The 16031-nt window shown below is 46.9% G+C and overlaps 17 non-coding genes across 17 annotated transcripts; all 17 read left to right on the top strand.

The window, feature by feature from the left end:
- The first annotated feature begins 962 nt into the window (after positions 1 to 962).
- TRNAV-UAC (transfer RNA valine (anticodon UAC)) lies at positions 963 to 1035 on the top strand. The gene has a single exon. It is a non-coding gene; the product is annotated as a tRNA-Val (tRNA).
- An 899-nt stretch (positions 1036 to 1934) lies between these two features.
- On the top strand, positions 1935 to 2007 carry TRNAV-AAC (transfer RNA valine (anticodon AAC)). The gene has a single exon. It is a non-coding gene; the product is annotated as a tRNA-Val (tRNA).
- Positions 2008 to 2294: 287 nt separating this feature from the next.
- TRNAL-CAA (transfer RNA leucine (anticodon CAA)) lies at positions 2295 to 2406 on the top strand. The gene is made up of 2 exons: positions 2295 to 2332; positions 2361 to 2406. It is a non-coding gene; the product is annotated as a tRNA-Leu (tRNA).
- A 1383-nt stretch (positions 2407 to 3789) lies between these two features.
- TRNAV-UAC (transfer RNA valine (anticodon UAC)) lies at positions 3790 to 3862 on the top strand. The gene has a single exon. It is a non-coding gene; the product is annotated as a tRNA-Val (tRNA).
- Positions 3863 to 4761: 899 nt separating this feature from the next.
- Positions 4762 to 4834, top strand: TRNAV-AAC (transfer RNA valine (anticodon AAC)). Its single transcript has one exon. It is a non-coding gene; the product is annotated as a tRNA-Val (tRNA).
- A 288-nt stretch (positions 4835 to 5122) lies between these two features.
- Positions 5123 to 5234, top strand: TRNAL-CAA (transfer RNA leucine (anticodon CAA)). Its single transcript has 2 exons — positions 5123 to 5160; positions 5189 to 5234. It is a non-coding gene; the product is annotated as a tRNA-Leu (tRNA).
- Positions 5235 to 6171: 937 nt separating this feature from the next.
- TRNAP-CGG (transfer RNA proline (anticodon CGG)) lies at positions 6172 to 6243 on the top strand. The gene has a single exon. It is a non-coding gene; the product is annotated as a tRNA-Pro (tRNA).
- Positions 6244 to 6628: 385 nt separating this feature from the next.
- TRNAV-UAC (transfer RNA valine (anticodon UAC)) lies at positions 6629 to 6701 on the top strand. The gene has a single exon. It is a non-coding gene; the product is annotated as a tRNA-Val (tRNA).
- An 899-nt stretch (positions 6702 to 7600) lies between these two features.
- Positions 7601 to 7673, top strand: TRNAV-AAC (transfer RNA valine (anticodon AAC)). Its single transcript has one exon. It is a non-coding gene; the product is annotated as a tRNA-Val (tRNA).
- A 1336-nt stretch (positions 7674 to 9009) lies between these two features.
- TRNAP-CGG (transfer RNA proline (anticodon CGG)) lies at positions 9010 to 9081 on the top strand. Its single transcript has one exon. It is a non-coding gene; the product is annotated as a tRNA-Pro (tRNA).
- A 385-nt stretch (positions 9082 to 9466) lies between these two features.
- Positions 9467 to 9539, top strand: TRNAV-UAC (transfer RNA valine (anticodon UAC)). Its single transcript has one exon. It is a non-coding gene; the product is annotated as a tRNA-Val (tRNA).
- An 899-nt stretch (positions 9540 to 10438) lies between these two features.
- Positions 10439 to 10511, top strand: TRNAV-AAC (transfer RNA valine (anticodon AAC)). The gene has a single exon. It is a non-coding gene; the product is annotated as a tRNA-Val (tRNA).
- A 287-nt stretch (positions 10512 to 10798) lies between these two features.
- Positions 10799 to 10910, top strand: TRNAL-CAA (transfer RNA leucine (anticodon CAA)). The gene is made up of 2 exons: positions 10799 to 10836; positions 10865 to 10910. It is a non-coding gene; the product is annotated as a tRNA-Leu (tRNA).
- A 1393-nt stretch (positions 10911 to 12303) lies between these two features.
- Positions 12304 to 12376, top strand: TRNAV-UAC (transfer RNA valine (anticodon UAC)). The gene has a single exon. It is a non-coding gene; the product is annotated as a tRNA-Val (tRNA).
- Positions 12377 to 13275: 899 nt separating this feature from the next.
- Positions 13276 to 13348, top strand: TRNAV-AAC (transfer RNA valine (anticodon AAC)). The gene has a single exon. It is a non-coding gene; the product is annotated as a tRNA-Val (tRNA).
- A 287-nt stretch (positions 13349 to 13635) lies between these two features.
- TRNAL-CAA (transfer RNA leucine (anticodon CAA)) lies at positions 13636 to 13747 on the top strand. The gene is made up of 2 exons: positions 13636 to 13673; positions 13702 to 13747. It is a non-coding gene; the product is annotated as a tRNA-Leu (tRNA).
- A 1383-nt stretch (positions 13748 to 15130) lies between these two features.
- On the top strand, positions 15131 to 15203 carry TRNAV-UAC (transfer RNA valine (anticodon UAC)). The gene has a single exon. It is a non-coding gene; the product is annotated as a tRNA-Val (tRNA).
- Positions 15204 to 16031: the final 828 nt, after the last annotated feature.

Genomic DNA, 16031 nt, shown 5'->3' with positions numbered 1-16031 from the left:
CTATCTTGTGATTTGCAGCCAATTCTAGATTGAGGCAGGAGGAAAGGAGGTGACTTGCCCAAAAATGGCCATCCTGGAAATTCAGCCACCCTGGGGCTCCCAGGTTAGTGTTTCAGTCCTGCGAGCCACTCATATAAATCTCGCCTGATCGAGCCTGATCGAGCGCTGAGTGAGCGTGTTTGAATCCTAGAATCAAAAGCCTCTGTCTTAGGAGCAAGAATTGGCAGGCCCTCCCTTGCATCTGGGGTGGAAGTCTATGGGGCAAGTGTCCAGGACTTGCAGAGGAGTACAAGTGCCAGAAAGTGCCACAGTTCTCATCAGCGCCTTTTTTCTGCTCTCTGGCAGCTAGGATATCGACTGATCCCTTCCTTGCAAGAGTGAAAAAAACAACACCTTGAGAGAAAACATGACTTTTTGTGGTTCACATAGAGAGAGAGCAGCCAAATAGCCCTGCTTTGTTTCTGAAAGACGCATCAGAAATTGCTTAAAATGCCAACTGGGTAATCAGGCTCGTTGGTCTAGGGGTATGATTCTCGCTTCGGGTGCGAGAGGTCCCGGATTCAAATCCCGGACGAGCCCATGCTGTGGAATTATTTTTAGGCTTCTTATTATATAGGGCCATTTCTTCTTTTCAATGCTATAAGACGCCGTGTATGGTGAGAAAGTTCCTTTCCCTCTACGCTATTTCCCACTTTTGGCGTATAGAATTTCAGTGCCGGACTTCTTTGCAACTGCTTTTCTGGGGTGGACCATCAGTGTAGGAAAATTAAATGCAAAGTGTTTTTCTAGTGTGGTTTCAGGTATGGTTTTAAAATCGCCTTTTGGAAAAAGGGGTCCTCGTTCCTTTCTTCCAAAGAAAGAGATCGGGTAAGGAGGGTCCAACTTTGAGCTTCATGGACATTGGCCCTTGGTCTGTGCATTCCAGCCCACTACATGCCAAGAAGATTCCTGCAAGCGTGTCTGTTTCTGTAGTGTAGTGGTTATCACGTTCGCTTTACACGCGAAAGGTCCCTGGTTCGAGACCGGGCAGAAACAGCAACTTTCTGTTTTTCACACAGTTTGCATTTACTCTCTCAATTTATAGGAAAGCTGAGATAATGGAAGCTGTCTATCCCTCACCAGCGTGACGTACTGTGCTCCAGGGGTATCAGTGACAGCTCAAAAAGAGAAGTGACGATAGTTTGCGCTATTCGTTTGCACGTCCTTGTGTACTGAAGGTTGGGCCTACTTCATGAAAGCAAGGCATGAGAGCAGAAATGGTTTTATTGACCTCACCGAGAGCATACACCTAGAACAAACAAAATGTCTGAAGGATAGAGGCATTTTCATTTCTTGTTCGATGACGGCCATGGAAAAGACAGCAACCATATTGCAGAAGAGAGCAGCATGTGCAGTTGCTTGCTTTGGGTGAAGCATTCACTAACTCGCTGCCAATAATCCCCGGAGCCGGTGCGAAAGGCGACTCTTGTGTGCCTCGGCTCGTTGGTCTAGGGGTATGATTCTCGCTTAGGGTGCGAGAGGTCCCGGGTTCAAATCCCTGACGAGCCCTTTTTCAGAGGTATACATACGAATCCTACTCAAAACTCACAATGCCTGACTATTTCTCATTACACTCGCCGCATTGTTGCACAAAATATTTTGAACCTCATAAGAAACATGGATCACCATGCTTTTTCTGCCTTCATGCTTAGTCTCTGTGTGTCCCAGGTGATGCTTTCCCAAGCTGTACTTGCTGGCATTTAGGCATCAGATATTTGTCTGTCGATGCCTGCATAAGTCAAATTTTAATACGTCTAATTGCAAGTATGTTGGCTGATATCTCTGCAGTTTTCACACTTGCTCCTCGCTTTCTGAGTGGCTGCTGATACAGCAGAATAGAAGTAGAGAGAACCCTTGAGAGGAACCTTGCTCTAACAGTAAAACACAGCAAGTGAGTTTCTGTAGTGTAGTGGTCATCACGTTCGCCTAACACGCGAAAGGTCCCCGGTTCGAGACCGGGCAGAAACACTGTGCATGAGCTGCTTTTATGTGCACCCTCTAAAACCTTATTATCTCAATGCAAGCTTAAGAAGAGGCGGTCCTTGAACCCAGAGAGCCATGGGAAACTTCCTTTACTTTTGCAAGACGAAACAAAGTAATCCGCATCCATCAGTGGTCGCTCTTGTGCCTAGCTTTTTTTTGTCATGCCATGTTGTATTGTGGGGTCTTTACACTTGTGACATTGCTGTGAACGTTGTAAGTGCAAACATTGGCAGGTGCAGTCAGAAGAGTCAGATCTGTGCACACCCAGGGCTGTCAGGATGGCCGAGTGGTCTAAGGCGCCAGACTCAAGAGAGCTTGATCTTCAGTGCAACTGAGACTTCTGGTCTCCTCATGGAGGCGTGGGTTCAAATCCCACTTCTGACAGGTTTCTTTTACACCCTTAAATCGTCCTGTTTTTTGCAGTGCATTCCCCACACACTACAATCTTTGCACGGACCTGTAACATATGACGAGAAATCCACCAACGATCAGGCTGGGCCCTCAATCACAATTCCATGTATTCCTGGAAGGGACACCTCAGGCACACCTTCCGTTAAATTTGCACTCCATCACACAAACTGCCGTGCTGGTTTCTCATTAAGCAGTTGATCCCATCTTTGTTGTGAGGCTCTCCTGCCACCTTTTGGGCGGAGAAGGCACTGTCCCTGCAACAACACAGGCAGACATGTTCAACAGGGCTTCTTGGTTATGTGGGAGGAGCAGATTGTCATTGGTCCCCCCTTGCGAATTTTAATTTACATAAGGAAGACAGAGAGGTATCTGGGAGTAGGCAGTACACACGGACATTGAACTCTATCTTGTGATTTGCAGCCAATTCTAGATTGAGGCAGGAGGAAAGGAGGTGACTTGCCCAAAAATGGCCATCCTGGGAATTCAGCCACCCTGGGGCTCCCAGGTTAGTGTTTCAGTCCTGCGAGCCACTCATATAAATCTCGCCTGATCGAGCGCTGAGTGAGCGTGTTTGAATCCAAGAATCAAATGCCTCTGTCTTAGGAGCAAGAATTGGCAGGCCCTCCCTTGCATCTGGGGTGGAAGTCTATGGGGCAAGTGTCCAGGACTTGCAGAGGAGTACAAGTGCCAGAAAGTGCCACAGTTCTCATCAGCGCCTTTTTTCTGCTCTCTGGCATCTAGGATATCGACTGATCCCTTCCTTGCAAGAGTGAAAAAAACAACACCTTGAGAGAAAACATGACTTTTTGTGGTTCACATAGAGAGAGAGCAGCCAAATAGCCCTGCTTTGTTTCTGAAAGACGCATCAGAAATTGCTTAAAATGCCAACTGGGTAATCAGGCTCGTTGGTCTAGGGGTATGATTCTCGCTTCGGGTGCGAGAGGTCCCGGATTCAAATCCTGGACGAGCCCATGCTGTGGAATTATTTTTAGGCTTCTTATTATATAGGGCCATTTCTTCTTTTCAATGCTATAAGACGCCGTGTATGGTGAGAAAGTTCCTTTCCCTCTACGCTATTTCCCACTTTTGGCGTATCGAATTTCAGTGCCGGACTTCTTTGCAACTGCTTTTCTGGGGTGGACCATCAGTGTAGGAAAATTAAATGCAAAGTGTTTTTCTAGTGTGGTTTCAGGTATGGTTTTAAAATCGCCTTTTGGAATAAAAGGGGTCCTCGTTCCTTTCTTCCAAAGAAAGAGATCGGGTAAGGAGGGTCCAACTTTGAGCTTCATGGACATTGGCCCTTGGTCTGTGCATTCCAGCCCTCTACATGCCAATAAGATTCCTGCAAGCGTGTCTGTTTCTGTAGTGTAGTGGTTATCACGTTCGCTTTACACGCGAAAGGTCCCTGGTTCGAGACCGGGCAGAAACAGCAACTTTCTGTTTTTCACACAGTTTGCATTTACTCTCTCAATTTATAGGAAAGCTGAGATAATGGAAGCTGTCTATCCCTCACCAGCGTGACGTACTGTGCTCCAGGGGTATCAGTGACAGCTCAAAAAGAGAAGTGACGATAGTTTGCGCTATTCGTTTGCACGTCCTTGTGTACTGAAGGTTGGGCCTACTTCATGAAAGCAAGGCATGAGAGCAGAAATGGTTTTATTGACCTCACCGAGAGCATACACCTAGAACAAACAAAATGTCTGAAGGATAGAGGCATTTTCATTTCTTGTTCGATGACGGCCATGGAAAAGACAGCAACCATATTGCAGAAGAGAGCAGCATGTGCAGTTGCTTGCTTTGGGTGAAGCATTCACTAACTCGCTGCCAATAATCCCCGGAGCCGGTGCGAAAGGCGACTCTTGTGTGCCTCGGCTCGTTGGTCTAGGGGTATGATTCTCGCTTAGGGTGCGAGAGGTCCTGGGTTCAAATCCCTGACGAGCCCTTTTTCAGAGGTATACATACGAATCCTACTCAAAACTCACAATGCCTGACTATTTCTCATTACACTCGCCGCATTGTTGCACAAAATATTTTGAACCTCATAAGAAACATGGATCACCATGCTTTTTCTGCCTTCATGCTTAGTCTCTGTGTGTCCCAGGTGATGCTTTCCCAAGCTGTACTTGCTGGCATTTAGGCATCAGATATTTGTCTGTCGATGCCTGCATAAGTCAATTTTTAATACGTCTAATTGCAAGTATGTTGGCTGATATCTCTGCAGTTTTCACACTTGCTCCTCGCTTTCTGAGTGGCTGCTGATACAGCAGAATAGAAGTAGAGAGAACCCTTGAGAGGAACCTTGCTCTAACAGTAAAACACAGCAAGTGAGTTTCTGTAGTGTAGTGGTCATCACGTTCGCCTAACACGCGAAAGGTCCCCGGTTCGAGACCGGGCAGAAACACTGTGCATGAGCTGCTTTTATGTGTACCCTCTAAAACCTTATTATCTCAATGCAAGCTTAAGAAGAGGCGGTCCTTGAACCCAGAGAGCCATGGGAAACTTCCTTTACTTTTGCAAGACGAAACAAAGTAATCCGCATCCATCAGTGGTCGCTCTTGTGCCTAGCTTTTTTTTTGTCATGCCATGTTGTATTGTGGGGTCTTTACACTTGTGACATTGCTGTGAACGTTGTAAGTGCAAACATTGGCAGGTGCAGTCAGAAGAGTCAGATCTGTACACACCCAGGGCTGTCAGGATGGCCGAGTGGTCTAAGGCGCCAGACTCAAGAGAGCTTGATCTTCAGTGCAACTGAGACTTCTGGTCTCCTCATGGAGGCGTGGGTTCAAATCCCACTTCTGACAGGTTTCTTTTACACCCTTAAATCGTCCTGTTTTTTGCAGTGCATTCCCCACACACCACAATCTTTGCACGGACCTGTAACATATGACGAGAAATCCACCAACGATCAGGCTGGGCCCTCAATCACAATTCCATGTATTCCTGGAAGGGACACCTCAGGCACACCTTCAGTTAAATTTGCACTCCATCACACAAACTGCCGTGCTGGTTTCTCATTAAGCAGTTGATCCCATCTTTGTTGTTAGGCTCTCCTGCCACCTTTTGGGCGGAGAAGGCACTGTCCCAGCAACAACACAGGCAGACATGTTCAACAGGGCTTCCTGGTTATGTGGGAGGAGCAGATTGTCATTGGTCCCCCCTTGCGAATTTTAATTTACATAAGGAAGACAGAGAGGTATCTGGGAGTAGGCAGTACACACGGACATTGAACTCTATCTTGTGATTTGCAGCCAATTCTAGATTGAGGCAGGAGGAAAGGAGGTGACTTGCCCAAAAATGGCCATCCTGGAAATTCAGCCACCCTGGGGCTCCCAGGTTAGTGTTTCAGTCCTGCGAGCCACTCATATAAATCTCGCCTGATCGAGCCTGATCGAGCGCTGAGTGAGCGTGTTTGAATCCAAGAATCAAATGCCTCTGTCTTAGGAGCAAGAATTGGCAGGCCCTCCCTTGCATCTGGGGTGGAAGTCTATGGGGCAAGTGTCCAGGACTTGCAGAGGAGTACAAGTGCCAGAAAGTGCCTGCAGTTCTCATCAGCGCCTTTTTTCTGCTCTCTGGCAGCTAGGATATCGACTGATCCCTTCCTTGCAAGAGTGAAAAAAACAACACCTTGAGAGAAAACATGACTTTTTGTGGTTCACATAGAGAGAGAGCAGCCAAATAGCCCTGCTTTGTTTCTGAAAGACGCATCAGAAATTGCTTAAAATGCCGACTGGGGAATCAGGCTCGTTGGTCTAAGGGTATGATTCTCGCTTCGGGTGCGAGAGGTCCCGGGTTCAAATCCCGGACGAGCCCATGCTGTGGAATTATTTTTAGGCTGCTTATTATATAGGGCCATTTCTTCTTTTCAATGCTATAAGACGCTGTGTATGGTGAGAAAGTTCCTTTCCCTCTACGCTATTTCCCACTTTTGGCGTATAGAATTTCAGTGCCGGACTTCTTTGCAACTGCTTTTCTGGGGTGGACCATCAGTGTAGGAAAATTAAATGCAAAGTGTTTTTCTAGTGTGGTTTCAGGTATGGTTTTAAAATCGCCTTTTGGAATAAAAGGGGTCCTCGTTCCTTTCTTCCAAAGAAAGAGATCGGGTAAGGAGGGTCCAACTTTGAGCTTCATGGTCATTGGCCCTTGGTCTGTGCATTCCAGCCCACTACATGCCAAGAAGATTCCTGCTAGCGTGTCTGTTTCTGTAGTGTAGTGGTTATCACGTTCGCTTTACACGCGAAAGGTCCCTGGTTCGAGACCGGGCAGAAACAGCAGCTTTCTGTTTTTCACACAGTTTGCATTTACTCTCTCAATTTATAGGAAAGCTGAGATAATGGAAGCTGTCTATCCCTCACCAGCGTGACGTACTGTGCTCCAGGGGTATCAGTGACAGCTCAAAAAGAGAAGTGACGATAGTTTGCGCTATTCGTTTGCACGTCCTTGTGTACTGAAGGTTGGGCCTACTTCATGAAAGCAAGGCATGAGAGCAGAAATGGTTTTATTGACCTCACCGAGAGCATACACCTAGAACAAACAAAATGTCTGAAGGATAGAGGCATTTTCATTTCTTGTTCGATGACGGCCATGGAAAAGACAGCAACCATATTGCAGAAGAGAGCAGCATGTGCAGTTGCTTGCTTTGGGTGAAGCATTCACTAACTCGCTGCCACTAATCCCCGGAGCCGGTGCGAAAGGCGACTCTTGTGTGCCTCGGCTCGTTGGTCTAGGGGTATGATTCTCGCTTAGGGTGCGAGAGGTCCCGGGTTCAAAACCCTGACGAGCCCTTTTTCAGAGGTATACATACGAATCCTACTCAAAACTCACAATGCCTGACTATTTCTCATTACACTCGCCGCATTGTTGCACAAAATATTTTGAACCTCATAAGAAACATGGATCACCATGCTTTTTCTGCCTTCATGCTTAGTCTCTGTGTGTCCCAGGTGATGCTTTCCCAAGCTGTACTTGCTGGCATTTAGGCATCAGCTATTTGTCTGTCGATGCCTGCATAAGTCAATTTTTAATACGTCTAATTGCAAGTATGTTGGCTGATATCTCTGCAGTTTTCACACTTGCTCCTCGCTTTCTGAGTGGCTGCTGATACAGCAGAATAGAAGTAGAGAGAACCCTTGAGAGGAACCTTGCTCTAACAGTAAAACACAGCAAGTGAGTTTCTGTAGTGTAGTGGTCATCACGTTCGCCTAACACGCGAAAGGTCCCCGGTTCGAGACCGGGCAGAAACACTGTGCATGAGCTGCTTTTATGTGCACCCTCTAAAACCTTATTATCTCAATGCAAGCTTAAGAAGAGGCGGTCCTTGAACCCAGCGAGCCATGGGAAACTTCCTTTACTTTTGCAAGACGAAACAAAGTAATCCGCATCCATCAGTGGTCGCTCTTGTGCCTAGCTTTTTTTTGTCATGCCATGTTGTATTGTGGGGTCTTTACACTTGTGACATTGCTGTGAACGTTGTAAGTGCAAACATTGGCAGGTGCAGTCAGAAGAGTCAGATCTGTGCACACCCAGGGCTGTCAGGATGGCCGAGTGGTCTAAGACGCCAGACTCAAGAGAGCTTGATCTTCAGTGCAACTGAGACTTCTGGTCTCCTCATGGAGGCGTGGGTTCAAATCCCACTTCTGACAGGTTTCTTTTACACCCTTAAATCGTCCTGTTTTTTGCAGTGCATTCCCCACACACCACAATCTTTGCACGGACCTGTAACATATGACGAGAAATCCACCAACGATCAGGCTGGGCCCTCAATCACAATTCCATGTATTCCTGGAAGGGACACCTCAGGCACACCTTCCGTTAAATTTGCACTCCATCACACAAACTGCCGTGCTGGTTTCTCATTAAGCAGTTGATCCCATCTTTGTTGTGAGGCTCTCCTGCCACCTTTTGGGCGGAGAAGGCACTGTCCCTGCAACAACACAGGCAGACATGTTCAACAGGGCTTCTTGGTTATGTGGGAGGAGCAGATTGTCATTGGTCCCCCCTTGCGAATTTTAATTTACATAAGGAAGACAGAGAGGTATCTGGGAGTAGGCAGTACACACGGACATTGAACTCTATCTTGTGATTTGCAGCCAATTCTAGATTGAGGCAGGAGGAAAGGAGGTGACTTGCCCAAAAATGGCCATCCTGGGAATTCAGCCACCCTGGGGCTCCCAGGTTAGTGTTTCAGTCCTGCGAGCCACTCATATAAATCTCGCCTGATCGAGCCTGATCGAGCGCTGAGTGAGCGTGTTTGAATCCAAGAATCAAATGCCTCTGTCTTAGGAGCAAGAATTGGCAGGCCCTCCCTTGCATCTGGGGTGGAAGTCTATGGGGCAAGTGTCCAGGACTTGCAGAGGAGTACAAGTGCCAGAAAGTGCCTGCAGTTCTCATCAGCGCCTTTTTTCTGCTCTCTGGCAGCTAGGATATCGACTGATCCCTTCCTTGCAAGAGTGAAAAAAACAACACCTTGAGAGAAAACATGACTTTTTGTGGTTCACATAGAGAGAGAGCAGCCAAATAGCCCTGCTTTGTTTCTGAAAGACGCATCAGAAATTGCTTAAAATGCCGACTGGGGAATCAGGCTCGTTGGTCTAGGGGTATGATTCTCGCTTCGGGTGCGAGAGGTCCCGGGTTCAAATCCCGGACGAGCCCATGCTGTGGAATTATTTTTAGGCTGCTTATTATATAGGGCCATTTCTTCTTTTCAATGCTATAAGACGCCGTGTATGGTGAGAAAGTTCCTTTCCCTCTACGCTATTTCCCACTTTTGGCGTATAGAATTTCAGTGCCGGACTTCTTTGCAACTGCTTTTCTGGGGTGGACCATCAGTGTAGGAAAATTAAATGCAAAGTGTTTTTCTAGTGTGGTTTCAGGTATGGTTTTAAAATCGCCTTTTGGAATAAAAGGGGTCCTCGTTCCTTTCTTCCAAAGAAAGAGATCGGGTAAGGAGGGTCCAACTTTGAGCTTCATGGTCATTGGCCCTTGGTCTGTGCATTCCAGCCCACTACATGCCAAGAAGATTCCTGCTAGCGTGTCTGTTTCTGTAGTGTAGTGGTTAACACGTTCGCTTTACACGCGAAAGGTCCCTGGTTCGAGACCGGGCAGAAACAGCAGCTTTCTGTTTTTCACACAGTTTGCATTTACTCTCTCAATTTATAGGAAAGCTGAGATAATGGAAGCTGTCTATCCCTCACCAGCGTGACGTACTGTGCTCCAGGGGTATCAGTGACAGCTCAAAAAGAGAAGTGACGATAGTTTGCGCTATTCGTTTGCACGTCCTTGTGTACTGAAGGTTGAGCCTACTTCATGAAAGCAAGGCATGAGAGCAGAAATGGTTTTATTGACCTCACCGAGAGCATACACCTAGAACAAACAAAATGTCTGAAGGATAGAGGCATTTTCATTTCTTGTTCGATGACGGCCATGGAAAAGACAGCAACCATATTGCAGAAGAGAGCAGCATGTGCAGTTGCTTGCTTTGGGTGAAGCATTCACTAACTCGCTGCCACTAATCCCCGGAGCCGGTGCGAAAGGCGACTCTTGTGTGCCTCGGCTCGTTGGTCTAGGGGTATGATTCTCGCTTAGGGTGCGAGAGGTCCCGGGTTCAAATCCCTGACGAGCCCTTTTTCAGAGGTATACATACGAATCCTACTCAAAACTCACAATGCCTGACTATTTCTCATTACACTCGCCGCATTGTTGCACAAAATATTTTGAACCTCATAAGAAACATGGATCACCATGCTTTTTCTGCCTTCATGCTTAGTCTCTGTGTGTCCCAGGTGATGCTTTCCCAAGCTGTACTTGCTGGCATTTAGGCATCAGATATTTGTCTGTCGATGCCTGCATAAGTCAATTTTTAATACGTCTAATTGCAAGTATGTTGGCTGATATCTCTGCAGTTTTCACACTTGCTCCTCGCTTTCTGAGTGGCTGCTGATACAGCAGAATAGAAGTAGAGAGAACCCTTGAGAGGAACCTTGCTCTAACAGTAAAACACAGCAAGTGAGTTTCTGTAGTGTAGTGGTCATCACGTTCGCCTAACACGCGAAAGGTCCCCGGTTCGAGACCGGGCAGAAACACTGTGCATGAGCTGCTTTTATGTGCACCCTCTAAAACCTTATTATCTCAATGCAAGCTTAAGAAGAGGCGGTCCTTGAACCCAGCGAGCCATGGGAAACTTCCTTTACTTTTGCAAGACGAAACAAAGTAATCCGCATCCATCAGTGGTCGCTCTTGTGCCTAGCTTTTTTTTGTCATGCCATGTTGTATTGTGGGGTCTTTACACTTGTGACATTGCTGTGAACGTTGTAAGTGCAAACATTGGCAGGTGCAGTCAGAAGAGTCAGATCTGTGCACACCCAGGGCTGTCAGGATGGCCGAGTGGTCTAAGGCGCCAGACTCAAGAGAGCTTGATCTTCAGTGCAACTGAGACTTCTGGTCTCCTCATGGAGGCGTGGGTTCAAATCCCACTTCTGACAGGTTTCTTTTACACCCTTAAATCGTCCTGTTTTTTGCAGTGCATTCCCCACACACCACAATCTTTGCACGGACCTGTAACATATGACGAGAAATCCACCAACGATCAGGCTGGGCCCTCAATCACAATTCCATGTATTCCTGGAAGGGACACCTCAGGCACACCTTCCGTTAAATTTGCACTCCATCACACAAACTGCCGTGCTGGTTTCTCATTAAGCAGTTGATCCCATCTTTGTTGTGAGGCTCTCCTGCCACCTTTTGGGCGGAGAAGGCACTGTCCCTGCAACAACACAGGCAGACATGTTCAACAGGGCTTCTTGGTTATGTGGGAGGAGCAGATTGTCATTGGTCCCCCCTTGCGAATTTTAATTTACATAAGGAAGACAGAGAGGTATCTGGGAGTAGGCAGTACACACGGACATTGAACTCTATCTTGTGATTTGCAGCCAATTCTAGATTGAGGCAGGAGGAAAGGAGGTGACTTGCCCAAAAATGGCCATCCTGGGAATTCAGCCACCCTGGGGCTCCCAGGTTAGTGTTTCAGTCCTGCGAGCCACTCATATAAATCTCGCCTGATCGAGCCTGATCGAGCGCTGAGTGAGCGTGTTTGAATCCTAGAATCAAATGCCTCTGTCTTAGGAGCAAGAATTGGCAGGCCCTCCCTTGCATCTGGGGTGGAAGTCTATGGGGCAAGTGTCCAGGACTTGCAGAGGAGTACAAGTGCCAGAAAGTGCCACAGTTCTCATCAGCGCCTTTTTTCTGCTCTCTGGCAGCTAGGATATCGACTGATCCCTTCCTTGCAAGAGTGAAAAAAACAACACCTTGAGAGAAAACATGACTTTTTGTGGTTCACATAGAGAGAGAGCAGCCAAATAGCCCTGCTTTGTTTCTGAAAGACGCATCAGAAATTGCTTAAAATGCCAACTGGGTAATCAGGCTCGTTGGTCTAGGGGTATGATTCTCGCTTCGGGTGCGAGAGGTCCCGGATTCAAATCCCGGATGAGCCCATGCTGTGGAATTATTTTTAGGCTTCTTATTATATAGGGCCATTTCTTCTTTTCAATGCTATAAGACGCCGTGTATGGTGAGAAAGTTCCTTTCCCTCTACGCTATTTCCCACTTTTGGCGTATAGAATTTCAGTGCCGGACTTCTTTGCAACTGCTTTTCTGGGGTGGACCATCAGTGTAGGAAAATTAAATGCAAAGTGTTTTTCTAGTGTGGTTTCAGGTATGGTTTTAAAATCGCCTTTTGGAATAAAAGGGGTCCTCGTTCCTTTCTTCCAAAGAAAGAGATCGGGTAAGGAGGGTCCAACTTTGAGCTTCATGGACATTGGCCCTTGGTCTGTGCATTCCAGCCCACTACATGCCAAGAAGATTCCTGCAAGCGTGTCTGTTTCTGTAGTGTAGTGGTTATCACGTTCGCTTTACACGCGAAAGGTCCCTGGTTCGAGACCGGGCAGAAACAGCAACTTTCTGTTTTTCACACAGTTTGCATTTACTCTCTCAATTTATAGGAAAGCTGAGATAATGGAAGCTGTCTATCCCTCACCAGCGTGACGTACTGTGCTCCAGGGGTATCAGTGACAGCTCAAAAAGAGAAGTGACGATAGTTTGCGCTATTCGTTTGCACGTCCTTGTGTACTGAAGGTTGGGCCTACTTCATGAAAGCAAGGCATGAGAGCAGAAATGGTTTTATTGACCTCACCGAGAGCATACACCTAGAACAAACAAAATGTCTGAAGGATAGAGGCATTTTCATTTCTTGTTCGATGACGGCCATGGAAAAGACAGCAACCATATTGCAGAAGAGAGCAGCATGTGCAGTTGCTTGCTTTGGGTGAAGCATTCACTAACTCGCTGCCAATAATCCCCGGAGCCGGTGCGAAAGGCGACTCTTGTGTACCTCGGCTCGTTGGTCTAGGGGTATGATTCTCGCTTAGGGTGCGAGAGGTCCCGGGTTCAAATCCCTGACGAGCCCTTTTTCAGAGGTATACATACGAATCCTACTCAAAACTCACAATGCCTGACTATTTCTCATTACACTCGCCGCATTGTTGCACAAAATATTTTGAACCTCATAAGAAACATGGATCACCATGCTTTTTCTGCCTTCATGCTTAGTCTCTGTGTGTCCCAGGTGATGCTTTCCCAAGCTGTACTTGCTGGCATTTAGGCATCAGATATTTGTCTGTCGATGCCTGCATAAGTCAATTTTTAATACGTCTAATTGCAAGTATGTTGGCTGATATCTCTGCAGTTTTCACACTTGCTCCTCGCTTTCTGAGTGGCTGCTGATACAGCAGAATAGAAGTAGAGAGAACCCTTGAGAGGAACCTTGCTCTAACAGTAAAACACAGCAAGTGAGTTTCTGTAGTGTAGTGGTCATCACGTTCGCCTAACACGCGAAAGGTCCCCGGTTCGAGACCGGGCAGAAACACTGTGCATGAGCTGCTTTTATGTGCACCCTCTAAAACCTTATTATCTCAATGCAAGCTTAAGAAGAGGCGGTCCTTGAACCCAGAGAGCCATGGGAAACTTCCTTTACTTTTGCAAGACGAAACAAAGTAATCCGCATCCATCAGTGGTCGCTCTTGTGCCTAGCTTTTTTTTGTCATGCCATGTTGTATTGTGGGGTCTTTACACTTGTGACATTGCTGTGAACGTTGTAAGTGCAAACATTGGCAGGTGCAGTCAGAAGAGTCAGATCTGTGCACACCCAGGGCTGTCAGGATGGCCGAGTGGTCTAAGGCGCCAGACTCAAGAGAGCTTGATCTTCAGTGCAACTGAGACTTCTGGTCTCCTCATGGAGGCGTGGGTTCAAATCCCACTTCTGACAGGTTTCTTTTACACCCTTAAATCGTCCTGTTTTTTGCAGTGCATTCCCCACACACCACAATCTTTGCACGGACCTGTAACATATGACGAGAAATCCACCAACGATCAGGCTGGGCCCTCAATCACAATTCCATGTATTCCTGGAAGGGACACCTCAGGCACACCTTCCGTTAAATTTGCACTCCATCACACAAACTGCCGTGCTGGTTTCTCATTAAGCAGTTGATCCCATCTTTGTTGTGAGGCTCTCCTGCCACCTTTTGGGCGGAGAAGGCACTGTCCCTGCAACAACACAGGCAGACATGTTCAACAGGGCTTCTTGGTTATGTGGGAGGAGCAGATTGTCATTGGTCCCCCCTTGCGAATTTTAATTTACATAAGGAAGACAGAGAGGTATCTGGGAGTAGGCAGTACACACGGACATTGAACTCTATCTTGTGATTTGCAGCCAATTCTAGATTGAGGCAGGAGGAAAGGAGGTGACTTGCCCAAAAATGGCCATCCTGGGAATTCAGCCACCCTGGGGCTCCCAGGTTAGTGTTTCAGTCCTGCGAGCCACTCATATAAATCTCGCCTGATCGAGCGCTGAGTGAGCGTGTTTGAATCCAAGAATCAAATGCCTCTGTCTTAGGAGCAAGAATTGGCAGGCCCTCCCTTGCATCTGGGGTGGAAGTCTATGGGGCAAGTGTCCAGGACTTGCAGAGGAGTACAAGTGCCAGAAAGTGCCACAGTTCTCATCAGCGCCTTTTTTCTGCTCTCTGGCATCTAGGATATCGACTGATCCCTTCCTTGCAAGAGTGAAAAAAACAACACCTTGAGAGAAAACATGACTTTTTGTGGTTCACATAGAGAGAGAGCAGCCAAATAGCCCTGCTTTGTTTCTGAAAGACGCATCAGAAATTGCTTAAAATGCCAACTGGGTAATCAGGCTCGTTGGTCTAGGGGTATGATTCTCGCTTCGGGTGCGAGAGGTCCCGGATTCAAATCCTGGACGAGCCCATGCTGTGGAATTATTTTTAGGCTTCTTATTATATAGGGCCATTTCTTCTTTTCAATGCTATAAGACGCCGTGTATGGTGAGAAAGTTCCTTTCCCTCTACGCTATTTCCCACTTTTGGCGTATCGAATTTCAGTGCCGGACTTCTTTGCAACTGCTTTTCTGGGGTGGACCATCAGTGTAGGAAAATTAAATGCAAAGTGTTTTTCTAGTGTGGTTTCAGGTATGGTTTTAAAATCGCCTTTTGGAATAAAAGGGGTCCTCGTTCCTTTCTTCCAAAGAAAGAGATCGGGTAAGGAGGGTCCAACTTTGAGCTTCATGGACATTGGCCCTTGGTCTGTGCATTCCAGCCCTCTACATGCCAAGAAGATTCCTGCAAGCGTGTCTGTTTCTGTAGTGTAGTGGTTATCACGTTCGCTTTACACGCGAAAGGTCCCTGGTTCGAGACCGGGCAGAAACAGCAACTTTCTGTTTTTCACACAGTTTGCATTTACTCTCTCAATTTATAGGAAAGCTGAGATAATGGAAGCTGTCTATCCCTCACGAGCGTGACGTACTGTGCTCCAGGGGTATCAGTGACAGCTCAAAAAGAGAAGTGACGATAGTTTGCGCTATTCGTTTGCACGTCCTTGTGTACTGAAGGTTGGGCCTACTTCATGAAAGCAAGGCATGAGAGCAGAAATGGTTTTATTGACCTCACCGAGAGCATACACCTAGAACAAACAAAATGTCTGAAGGATAGAGGCATTTTCATTTCTTGTTCGATGACGGCCATGGAAAAGACAGCAACCATATTGCAGAAGAGAGCAGCATGTGCAGTTGCTTGCTTTGGGTGAAGCATTCACTAACTCGCTGCCAATAATCCCCGGAGCCGGTGCGAAAGGCGACTCTTGTGTGCCTCGGCTCGTTGGTCTAGGGGTATGATTCTCGCTTAGGGTGCGAGAGGTCCCGGGTTCAAATCCCTGACGAGCCCTTTTTCAGAGGTATACATACGAATCCTACTCAAAACTCACAATGCCTGACTATTTCTCATTACACTCGCCGCATTGTTGCACAAAATATTTTGAACCTCATAAGAAACATGGATCACCATGCTTTTTCTGCCTTCATGCTTAGTCTCTGTGTGTCCCAGGTGATGCTTTCCCAAGCTGTACTTGCTGGCATTTAGGCATCAGATATTTGTCTGTCGATGCCTGCATAAGTCAATTTTTAATACGTCTAATTGCAAGTATGTTGGCTGATATCTCTGCAGTTTTCACACTTGCTCCTCGCTTTCTGAGTGGCTGCT

This window comes from Triturus cristatus, chromosome 10, assembly GCF_964204655.1.
Source record: "Triturus cristatus chromosome 10, aTriCri1.1, whole genome shotgun sequence".
Taxonomy (NCBI): Eukaryota; Metazoa; Chordata; class Amphibia; order Caudata; family Salamandridae; genus Triturus; species Triturus cristatus.
The sequence above is the reverse complement of the archived record's forward strand: the minus strand, read 5'-3'. Positions and strand labels throughout refer to the sequence as shown.